At 42.5% G+C, this 11,984-nt stretch overlaps 1 non-coding gene across 1 annotated transcript; it reads right to left on the bottom strand.

Moving 5' to 3' along the window:
• Positions 1 to 10,788: 10,788 nt before the first annotated feature.
• Positions 10,789 to 10,870, bottom strand: trnas-acu (transfer RNA serine (anticodon ACU)). The gene has a single exon. It is a non-coding gene; the product is annotated as a tRNA-Ser (tRNA).
• Positions 10,871 to 11,984: the final 1,114 nt, after the last annotated feature.

The following is an 11,984-nucleotide window of genomic DNA, read 5'->3' as shown; positions in this document are numbered from 1 at the left end:
GACATCCTGTGGAAGATGAGGCATGGTGTAAGGAGGATGGGGCAACCATGGCGGACTGAGGAAGCCATCGATAGCAGAAAGGCAAAAGAGAGAATATATAATGTGGCGAAGGGCAGTGGGTAATCAGAGGATTGGGAAAATCACAAAGACCCACAAAGGGCAACAACAAAACAAATGAGGAGGGGGAAGATTAAATATAAGACAACTACTAATATAAAGGGAGACTGTAGTTGTGTCTTTATTCATATAAATGCAAAAGAGAGGAAGACGTTGACAATGGGCCATTGGGAAATTACAATTGACATAAAGTAGTTGGGAACAAGGAAATTGTTGAGGAACTGAAAAAAATATTTTATGCCAGTCTTCACGGTGGAAGACATGAGTTATACCCAAACATACAAGAGAATGGGGGAACAGATGTGAGTCCAGTTGCCATCACTGTGAAGGTGCAAAATAACTGAATGGTCTGAAGGTCGACACATCATCTGGATCAGATAGAGTACCCTCTAGAGTTCTGAGATAGACAACTGAATAAATAGTGGATAGGTTAGTGGAGAGCTTTCAGGAATCGCTAGATTCAGAAAGGGTGCTATAGGACTGAAAAATCACAAACGTGACACCCCATTTTAAAAAGAAACAACATAAAAGCTGGCAAATTACAGACCAATCAGCCTAAACTTGGTTGTGGATCAGATCCTGGAATCCATTCCGTTGGAAGAAATTTCTGAATACTTGGATGTGCATGTTAAAATCAAGCAAACTCAGCAATGTTTCGTCATGGAGAGGCCATACTTGACAAATCTGCAAAAAATCCTCTTTGAGGAAGTAACGAGGAAGGTAGACCAAGGAGAGCCATTGGATGTTATGTGTCTGGGCTTCATGAAGGCATTTGATATTTGTCGCACAGGAGACGACTGAATAAGCTAAGGGCCCATGGTTTCAGAGGAAAGCTGCGCTGGCAGGACAGAAAGCAGTGATTGGGAGCAAAATGATCCTTCTCAGGATGGTAGCTGGTGACAAGCGGCGTTCCTTAAGGCTGTGTTGAGACTACAACCTTTCAGTTTATCCATTAGCGATCGAGGTAAAGTACCTGAGGGCACTGTGTGTCATTTTGCAGACAATGCAATGGCAGAAGGACACGTCGCATTGAGGAGGCGGTGATACTGCAGGAGGATATGGACAAGTAGGGAGCATCAGAAAATAAATGGCAGATTGAGCATAATGTGGATAAGTGTGAGGTGTTGCACTTTGGTAGGAAGAATAAGGACACAGACTGTTGTCTAAATGGGATGAAGGTGCACATGTCTGTAGTGCAAGGATACTTGAGTATTTTAGCCCAGGATTCTCTTAAGATGAACTTGCAGATTGAAGCTGCAGTTTGGATGACGGCTGCAATGCTGACATTTATTTTTGGAATATTTGAATATAAAAGCAGGGATGCACTTCCGCGGCTCTATAACAGTCTGGTCAGACCACATCTGGATTACTGTGTGTACGTTTGGTCCTCAAATTTCAGGAAGGATGCACTGGTGTTCAGAGCTGATTCACCATTATGGTGACCGAAATGAAAAGCTTGACACATGAGGAATGTTCGAGGACTCTGGGCCAATACTGAATGAAGTTTTGAAGAATAAAAGGAAATCTAATTGATACTTATAGAAGCACAAATCGCCTAGACAGAGTGGATGCTGGGAAGGTGTTTCCATTTTTAGTAGATACTAGAACCCAAAGGCACAGCTTTGGAGAAAAGGGAAGATATTTGAGAGCAGTAGTAAGGGACACTTATTCAGCCAGAGTGGTGAATGTTTGGAATTCGTTGCCAGATAAGGCTGTGGAAGCCAGGGCTGTGATTATATGTAAGACTAAGGTATGTAGCAGCGTGGTTGTCAAGGATATCAAGGTTTATGGGGCGAAAGCTGGAGAATTGAGTTTTGAAAGTATCTGCCATGACCTAATGGCAGAGCAGATACACTGCGCTGACTTGTTTAATTTCTGCTCTACTGTCTAATGCACTTATGCATCGAATGACTTCCATCTGCGAGTTCTCCTCCAAGGAACGTGCAAGCCTGACTGGGAGCATTGTCAGCGAAGATCCGATTGAGTGCTGATCCAGACTTGATGCACCAAATGGTCTATTTCCGCCCTCCATCTTCTATTTTATCATTCTTCATAAAAAGATGAATGCAATGACCAGACTTGTGGCCAGTCCTCTGACTCATCTCTGAACAGGCAGTTGCTAAAGTTCCAGAATCATTTCCCTGCTCTTATATTCCTGCCTGCGATCAAGAACAGAAAATATCTCCAACCCCTCGAGACTACTTGATCCCTTGTCCAATCCCCTTCAAAAATTCTTGAATGCCTACTCCAATTTCTCTTTTATTACTGTAAACCACTCAGTATCCAACATTTATCATTGTTCCTCCCCAAGTTCATTGTCACCCACTTCACTGGATTGAATTCATTTCAGCACATTTTCTTGCCAATTGTTTCCGATCTCCCTGCAGTCTATGGCTTTCTTCCCCATGGTTAACTGCATGACTAATTGTTACATAACTTGCACACTGCTAAATGATCACCACGACAAATAATTAAAAATCGTTGACCAATATGAGAAAACAATGGAACTCATAGAAGTCATGGTTCATGAGCTCACAGAGGACAGCAGAATTGGAGACTGTAAAGAAGGTGATCTAAGATTCCAGAAGGATCGTATTCCAATGCGTCTTTGGGCTGAAAAATGTCACTTGGAGTTCAATTTGGATAAATGGAAGGTATTGTGTTTTGCTACATCAAATATGGGTAGGGCTTACACATTTAGTGATAGGGTGTTGCATATCGTTGTGGAAAACGGAGGCTAGGGACGCAGGTGCATGATTCTTTTTAGTTTGCTTCACATATCGACAGAATGGTTAAAAATAATTGTCATCCTCCATTCGTTGCTCAGTCCTATGAGCATAGGAGTTGGTACGTATTGTTGAAGTTGAGTAGGATATTGGGTGAGGTCTTTTCTGGAGTACTGCGTCCAGTTCGTGTCGCCAAGTAATAGCAAGGAAATTATTAAGGTGGAGTAGGTTTAGAAGAGGTATACCAGCGTATGGCTAGTGGGGAAGGTTTGTGTTAAAACGAAAGTCTGGATAGGCTGAGAATATTTTCACTCGAGCACTGGAGTTTGAAAGGCGTCCTGATAGAAATTTATAATTTTTTGAGAGTTCGGATAGTGTTAACTGGAACTGTCTTTTCTCCAAGGAGGGGGACGACAAAACGAGAGGGCAAATGTTTTCGTTGAAAAGAGAGAGATTTAAAATAAGACATGAGAGGCTTATTTTTAACAGAGGATGGGTTATGTGTGCAATTCACTTCCTGAGGCAGTGATGAATGAAAGTACATTTACAATGTTTACAGGATATTTAGATAAATGAATTGGAAAGTTTCAGTGGGATTTAAAAATAGCTGTTCATTCATACCTAGTCCATTATTTATTGCCCAGAGGGCAGTTCGGAATCAACCACGATATTATGGATCTGGAGTCACATGCCAGCCAGACGAAGATAAGTTTGGCAGTTTTTTCTCTATCAGGCATTAGTGAATCAGATCTACAACAACTGATTCAACATCATCATTAGACTCTTCAACTCTAGGTATTTATAGAAATAAAATTCCAGCATCTGCCAAACCAGGATTTGAACATAATTAAACCTGGACATTCATATTAACAATGCAGTAATAATAATAATACAAGGGCATTATTAACCCTCAACAATTACAGGAACTGTTAGATGCGACACGTTTAGTTTGGCATTATTTTCAGTATGAGCTGGTAGGAGTGAACGGCCTGTTTTAATGTTACGTGAGTCAATGACTTTGACGGTATTAAACTGGCAGCTGGTTGGGATTAAGTGCAGCATTGACAGTTTAATTGATCTCGTTCTGGGATATGTAATCTTGTTGGTTACTCTGGAATTTTGCTTTGCTCATTGAGTCCTCGTCACACACGGAACTGTTTAACAGTCTGTCCCCAGTTTGACTGAGTAAATGAGTTTCCACTTCAGCAGGTAATTGAATCCCGCATTGCGCTGGTTTCTCTGTGATATCGGTGTCCTTGTAACTACCCAGGGTGAACGATTGGTTCAAATCATGTCCTCGCAGACGCAAGTCTCGTTGTCCATGTTGTGAATGTGTTTTTATTCTTCCCGATATACCCACTGGGTGTGGATGTCGCTGGTCAGGACGGCATTTGTTGTTCATCCTGATTTGCTGCTGCCTCGCTGCACGAGAGACATGGATTCGATCCCAATGTCGTGTGACTGTGTGCAGTTTGCACATTCTCTCTTTGCTTGTGTGAGTTTCCTCCCACAGTCTGAAGGTGTGCAGGTTACTGCAATCAGTCATGGGAAATGAAGGGGAATAGATATGGGGTGTGAGTCTGATAGGATGTGCTTCGGAGGGATGATGTCGACTGAAAGGGCCGAATGGCCTGCGTCCCCACACGGTCGGCATTCTCGGATTAAGGGTCAGCTAAGTCGTTCTGGCCCTGGAGTCACAAGTAGGCAGGATTGGGTAAAGATGGTAGCATGCCCTGCGTAAGGGACATGCATAAATGGGATTGCAGGAAATTAAAGTCATGTTCTCTGTTCCTGAGGTCAGCTTTTCATTCCAGGTTTTATTCGACGAATTTTAACATTACCAGTTCCGTGTCTGAGTCTCCAAGGGTGACTCGTTTATTAAATAAGTACAACACTACATTCTCCAGGTTGCAGTATTTACTGGGAACAAGAAGCTGATTCTGAGCTGACGCCAGCAAAGGCAGTGGCTACCGCCAATGTCAAAAACATGGATCCAAACATGAAAATGAAATTGCGAACCTTGCCACCCCAAAGTTAAAGTCTTAACACTCCTTAGATGTGCCAATCGGCTGTCTCAACAACATATACTGCTTATGGGTATAATATTATAAATGGGGGCAAGTATTCCCTTCGCCCCGTTTTTGACGTCAGAAATACACGTGCTGCTCTCCCGTCATTTCTTCCCAACTTCGAATTTGATCTTCATGGCTGCTTCACACAGTTTCCCTGAATCCGAGTCTGGTACTGGAATTAAGTGTGATTGCCTGCAGCAGTTGTTATTGCCTTGTGTGGGCAAAGTGATGGAAAAGCCGATTTTAAACTATAATGCTATTGAACCATATATTTGAACAATATCCTGCACAGTCCCATGAGTTTCGAGAGTTTCATTAATCCCATTCTCCAATGCTCTCATTAATGGAATCTCCACAGACTCTGAGGACGTTAAAGTTAAAGATTCAGCCCATTCTGAGTTCCCACATGCCTGTCGTTAAGTCCTGATATTGTGTATTATTCCTGACATTTCCTCTGCTAAAATACTAGCTGCAGTTGGCAAGCGTAGTCTGTGGTGTGCTGCAACCGTTTAGTGTTTCGTTTGCTGCATTGTGATTGCTATGACTTCGGATCGACTCGACATCATGACAGTCAGTTCTCTCAAACTTTTACTTTTGGTGAAACACGGTAAAAAAAATTCCTTTTTAAAAGATAATATTCTCCGAGGTGATGAATTGTTTTCCATCATTTCGTTCTCTGATATTTCTGCATTTCATGTATCAGCATTTAACCCCAAAAGTTCTTGAAGATGTATCTCCCTCCCACTCACCCTAACTCTCTTTTCCCGACCCTCGTCTCATTTGACTGAGGCATTGCACAATCTATCATACACTTTCACGTTGATACCATCTACTCACTGTTGCTGGATGACCATGCCCCAATCTCTTCATTTGCACGTTTAAATTCTTCGATTCGTTTGGATATCGTAGCTGTGTGATCAATTCTCCTTGAACGGTTTTTACTGACATGAACCAGAGATTATTGGAACGTGAGGCTCAATAAATGGACACAGAGAATAATTGGGAAAAAAGAGACTCTATTGGAATAGATCAGCCCTGACGGCTTTCTGCGATAGCCTGCTGGTATTATCGTTTGATTGTAATACAAAACGCCTGGTAACATTCCAAGGTGGATGGGTTCGATTCCCACCACACCACGACAATGGTAAAATATGAACGCAAGAAATACCTCCAATTAAGAATATGCCAAATCCGTTGTCTGAAAAACCCATATGTTTCACTTACGTCCTTGAGGGAAGGAAGCTGCCGGCCATGTCTCCATTGGCTTCCACGTGTCCCCAGACCGCAAGGCGATAAATGCTGCATTGCCACACCACATGCTGGTGCGACAACGTAAAAACGGTTCATTCGGTTCTACCTAGACTATTATCTGCAGTTCACATAAGTCCATGGATGTGATCGCACTGGGAAAGGTGCAGTAGAGATTCACTCGGATAGTGTCTGGTCTGAACAGTTTCAGTCATGAAGAAAGACAGGACAGACTTGGATTGTTTGTCACCGTGCAGAGGAATTTGCGACAAGACATGGTTAACTTGGACAAAATCATGAGGGGTATGTATTAAGTAGACTGAAAGTAGCGTTTCCCATTGACGGAGATATCGATCATAGTGGGCCAGAAATTTAATGAGAAAGACAGAAAGGTTTAAGTAGATGTGTGTAAAAGCGTTATAGGCCGGCAGGTGTAGGCATTTGCAACACTGTGTCTGTAAGTGTCAGGGAGGCAGGAACCCTTATAAGCTGAAGAAATATTCAGATTTGAATATGTTCTGCCAATACCTATAAAGCTATGGGCTAAGCGATTCGGGTCGTTAAGAAGTTGTTTTTGACAAATGGAGCCACAATGGGCTGAAGTGTCTGCTTTGAAAGTGTTGTCCTCTGTAGTATAATGGTTCGTGTCGCCGCATGTTATGCGGGAGATAGGAGCTCGATTCCTCGCGGGGGCAGTGTACATGCTTTAAAACTGCCGCTCCGTTCCCAAGTGCGGGTTATTAGTGCCTGTCCTTCCATTCTCCATGGGAAATGTCACAGGAAGGACAGTGCTGTCTGAATCAGCGTGTGGAAGGACAGCAGCTCCTGGCGATACAGAGTATCAGTGAAAGTACAAACACGTGACTTCTGCAACCTGCACCTCGTGTCTGTACTGGAACCTAAACCATTTAATAGAAAGAATAAGGAAGCTGAAGAAGAAACAGGGTAAGCCAATTCAGATCTGAGTGCATAAACGTTTTTCGCAAGACCTTGAGGAAAACCGACAATCGGCTCTAAGAAAGAGTTTCACTCTCAGTACTGTTAGTTCACAGAGGTGTTTTGTACCACTTAAGGCCTTAAGAAATTGAATAACAATTTAACTGAAGACTTGAAATTATACAACACACCAGGAAATGAGTCACGTGCTGGAAACTGTGTTAACAAACAAGATGTTTGATGACTGATAATGATGCAATAGGCTGAAGGGCCTCTCGCCATGCTTTTAAAACTCAATGACAGTCATTTTTCAACTGAACTAATTAGGCTAAAACAAAGTCACCAAGAAAATTTGCAAGCATTGCATATGTCTTCCTTGTTGTGAAAGTGTTGAAATTCAGCTCTGTCACTGCTCTTTCCCAATGTTGATTTCCAGTCAGGGAAAAATATTTGTTGTTCCTTATGAAAATCGTAAATTGAACATGAATCCCTGACATTACAAAACAGCAAAGATACTAGCTTTCGGACCTCTGCTCACTCATTAGGTGGTTGTGGAGTAAACAGTTGTAAGACACAGAGATTATAGAACAAGTTTACAGTGTGATCTAACTGAAATTATACATTGAAAAATACCTTAATTGTTTGCTCAGTCTCCCATCTATTAGAATGACTGTGTTAGCTTCACTTCTTTCATATGTAAAGCGCATTTTTTTTTATTTTGAAGTGACATTCTCAGATGAACTTTAACAATTGGTGTCTGCCCGTGCGTTGCCGTCTGTTCCATAATGTTTAGACTGATACTAATCGTACAAAATGATTTAACAGAAGAATTCCATGGATTCATGCAGTTTATGAGCAAAGTACAATGTAACTCTGCAAGTACAATTCACCACACAAACGTATATATGCGAGTGTGTGTGTGTAGGAGGGTAATGGTATCACCTGTACTGTGACATGAGCCCAAGGTCCCGGTTGAGGCCATCACCATGGATATCGAACTTAGCTATCAGCCTCTGCTCGGGCACTTTCAGCTGCTACCAGTTCCGAAGTCCGCCTTGGATGATGGTCACCTGAAGGTCTGAGGTCGAATGTCCTGGACAATGAAGTGTTCCCCAACAGGGAAGGGGCACACCGGTCTGTTAATTGATATGCATTCGCCATTCATCCGTTCTGTAGCTTCTGCTCAGTTTCACCAAAGTGCCATGCCTCAAAGCATCCTTGCCTGCAGCGTGTTTTTTTTTAGTTTAGCGTCAGTCTAAACATTATGGCATCGACACAGCACACAGGGACGAACACCTTCAACAAATTATCTGGGTTGACACCAATTGGTAAAGTTCACCTGAGCGTGTAACTATGAAAAGAAAGTTTTGCGATTCACATAAGAAAGAAATGAACCTGACGTAGTCATTCTAACAGATGGAAGACTTAACAAACAATCAAGTTATTTTTCAATGTATAATTTCAGTTACGTCACACTGTAATTTTTTGCTATAAATTCTGTATCTTACAACTGTGTACTCCACAACCACCTGACAAAGGCGCAGCTCTCCAAAAGCTAATGCTTCCAATTAAACCTCTTGGACGATGACCTGGTGTTGTGCGATATTTAACTTCGTATTAGAATGCGGATCTCACAGAGATGAGGAAGCGTTTATTCTCTCAGACAGTTCAGGATCTGTGTAATTTCTTGTAGCAGAAGGCTGTTGAGGAAGGGTCATTAGGTGTAATCAGGCTGAGATCGGCAGATCTTCAAACAGCAAAGATATCAAGCGTTATGGGGAAAGACAAGAAAGTGCAGTTCAAGGTTTGCAGATCAGACATGAAACCATTCAATAGCTGAACAGACTTGATGGTCTGAATGGTGTCTCTCTGTTCCTAAAATTGTTGGCCTTAATTTGAAGCTGGAAAACCGACCTGAGTAAAATGTGGCAAATTAAAAATGCGTGGTCCCCCCGAACACTGAACCGAGGTGAAATGTACAAAGAACTACACACAAAGGGCAGAAAATGTGGGTAATTGATTTGGAGTGATCAGTATACTAAAGTTAACGGAAAAACCAATATATTTTTACCGACATTGAACCTGGCTCCACTAGGCATGTCGTTAGCTCTCACAAACCATCAATCCCCTTCCATTTTCCTGACACCCCCTCCGTTCTTCATTGCAGCTGACATTGCTGATGCGGAACTGAAACATGCAGGAAAGCGATTCTGACTGCAGCACAGCATCATTCTGCTTCGGAAGATCAGCAGTATTTCGTATTGATTACTGTAAATGTTAACCTTTAACAAGCCATGACAGTGAAAACATTGAATTCTTATCACTATGCTACCAGGAAGGAATTCTGGTATCACCACCCTGGACACCATGAGATTCATCATTCTATTCTGCCATCCTTTTGTGCATGATCCCCTCAGCTCTATTCTGGTCTTGTTGGATGGTTTACAATACTGAGGCTATCCAATCATCTGTTGCATTTCAGTTTCTGATGTATGAGACCTTCTCTCTGAGCTGGCAACGTGCTGGCTCAGTGGTGATAACACTGGTCTTGTAAACTAGAAAAGTGCTTGAAATAGCCCATTCCTGTTTTTCATTCCAATAACTTGAGGAAAAAGGTTCGGCAGGACAGGAAAGATACGGGCGTGAGCAATGATCCCGTTTGGCAGCACGAACGAGGTGAGGCAGTACGAACTACAGAGTGATGGGGAAAGAATGGGCCAGGAACACTGGGACGGGAGGGGCTTAATGCTTCCTTTCTTTACTGTAAATAGACACTGGTGTTGAAGTCTGAAATGGGACAATATCAGCCAAATGGGTGAAATCTTACTTTGTGCTTGTTTTCTCCAGAGGCCGGTGTCACTCTTGGGGAAATGTGTCTGCGTGCTTCAGTCTATGGGCAAAAATGGGGTTCACTGCTGCTTCATTCAGCCACACGGATATTAGAACGAAATGACATGCGAATAAAGACTGTTTCAATCATTTCATGTTTATGCTGCATTAATCTGCGGTTATTGATCCACAGTTTAGATTCAGTCCCTGCAGTTACCTTGCTGACTTCTCCAGTTTTTCATAGTTCAATGTGATGCATCAAGTGTGTGTAGAACGAGAGGGAGCTTGTTTCCCAAATCTTGTGTTTATATGTGTCTTATGTCCAGCCTTCACCAATGGCTAGAGCAAGGGGAAAGGATGAGACCAATGTGTAAGTCTGTCCTTGCCCATGCACGGCTCCCACATCGACAATTCTCCACTGTGAATTTACAGCAGTTATCGGTACTCCTACATCCAGCCCCTGCCACTTTTGAAATATCTCCATTGTTTTGTGCTGTCTCTCTGTGCTCATTTCACCAAGGTGAATCACTTCTACCCAACCTCGACAGATTACATCTGACAAAACACTCATTAAGAATCCCATCCACAAACATGCACTTCGCATCTCTCGTTATTTGGTTTTCCTGGATCTCTTTCAGACAATAAAAGTTCACGGCAACTTGACTTGGAAAAGAAAATGGCGTTCCTCTTAATTATTCCAATTCAATCTACATTTCAATGCAGTTTAGGCATCAGGCTCAAATTATTCCTTGAGACTTTATAATAGCGTCAATGCATATAAACACACTATTGGAGTTCCAATTTCAATAAGACAGCTGTGATCATCCAAATATAGCCACATTGAAAATCGTCAGCAATAGTGACGAGAGTGGGATTCGAACCCACGCGTGCAGAGCACAATGGATTAGTAGTCTATTGCCTTAACCTCTCGGCCACCTCGTCAGACGGACGATTATCCCTCTGATCTTATGAATTGCGTAAATTATGTACACAGATATTTCTCCTTGGTATTGGTGAAATGATAAATAGCACATATGGTTCCAAGAGTATCGTCTGACCTCTGGGCTGTGGGGCAAGCGCACTCCAAATGTGACACTCTGCTCACAGTGATCAGAGCAAAAATGAAGAAATGATTGCAACAAGATCTGTTGAATTCTGTGAAGATTTGAAGTCAATGGAGTGGAGAGCCAGTGTCAGGAGGAGATGTAAAGTTGTGTCTGAGGAATTTTTTTCCAAACTGGAGGAGAGTGCATAGTGCTCAATGTTATTATTCGGAGCACCTTTCTTCCGCTCAGGTATTTTTGACACGCCCTTGTGTACAGGACAGACAATTTCAAAATCCTAAATAAGGCTAAACTGACAATTGAATTCAAGAATGCAAAAACCTTGAACTGTATCATTTTCCTGGGCCGTGCGACACCAAGTCACTTTATGATCACAGCAACACAGTGAGCAAGTGTCAGAAGGAAAATGAGTGCAGTGCCAGAGCGCATGCTGGGAGCAGCAGTTGACACACGGAGAAGTGCATTCCCCACAACAGGAACACTTCCCAAACAGCAGAGTGTGGTGGAAGAATTCAGAGGGGGTTTACACTTTGGAATTTGATGCCAGAGACACAATGGACATCTGTCATTGAGTGTGTTCAAGATGACGATTTTAGCATTTCTACCGATGAAAAACAAAATAAAAGGCTCATGGGTCAGGGAATGCAATGTTGAATTTGTACATTTCAACAAACTACCCATCTTTGCAATAAGTAGCTCACCACATTTCTCAAACGGGGTCAGAACCACTGGTGAAGTTGATCGCATAATGCCAGTTACCAGCTATGGAATCAGAGAAACTCGGTTCCTTACCGTTAAGGTACAGCCAGGAATGTGAGGCAAGCAGTAATGTGTCGCTTCAGTGCTGCAGGTGACCAGTGCATGGTATCTCTGTGCCAGTATAGTGGGCTGTGCTCTGCCGAAGTTTTAAGTTTGAGCCTCACATGGAGCAGCTTCGATTTGTCGTCGTGTTAGGAGGTACGGATGGAAGGTGTTATTGAGCAAAGTCAAGT

Source organism: Chiloscyllium plagiosum, unplaced genomic scaffold (assembly GCF_037043375.1).
Source record: "Chiloscyllium plagiosum isolate Xiang-an unplaced genomic scaffold, Cpla_swu_hap1 HiC_scaffold_39, whole genome shotgun sequence".
Classification (NCBI taxonomy): domain Eukaryota; kingdom Metazoa; phylum Chordata; class Chondrichthyes; order Orectolobiformes; family Hemiscylliidae; genus Chiloscyllium; species Chiloscyllium plagiosum.
This window is presented reverse-complemented; position numbering and strand designations above follow the sequence as displayed.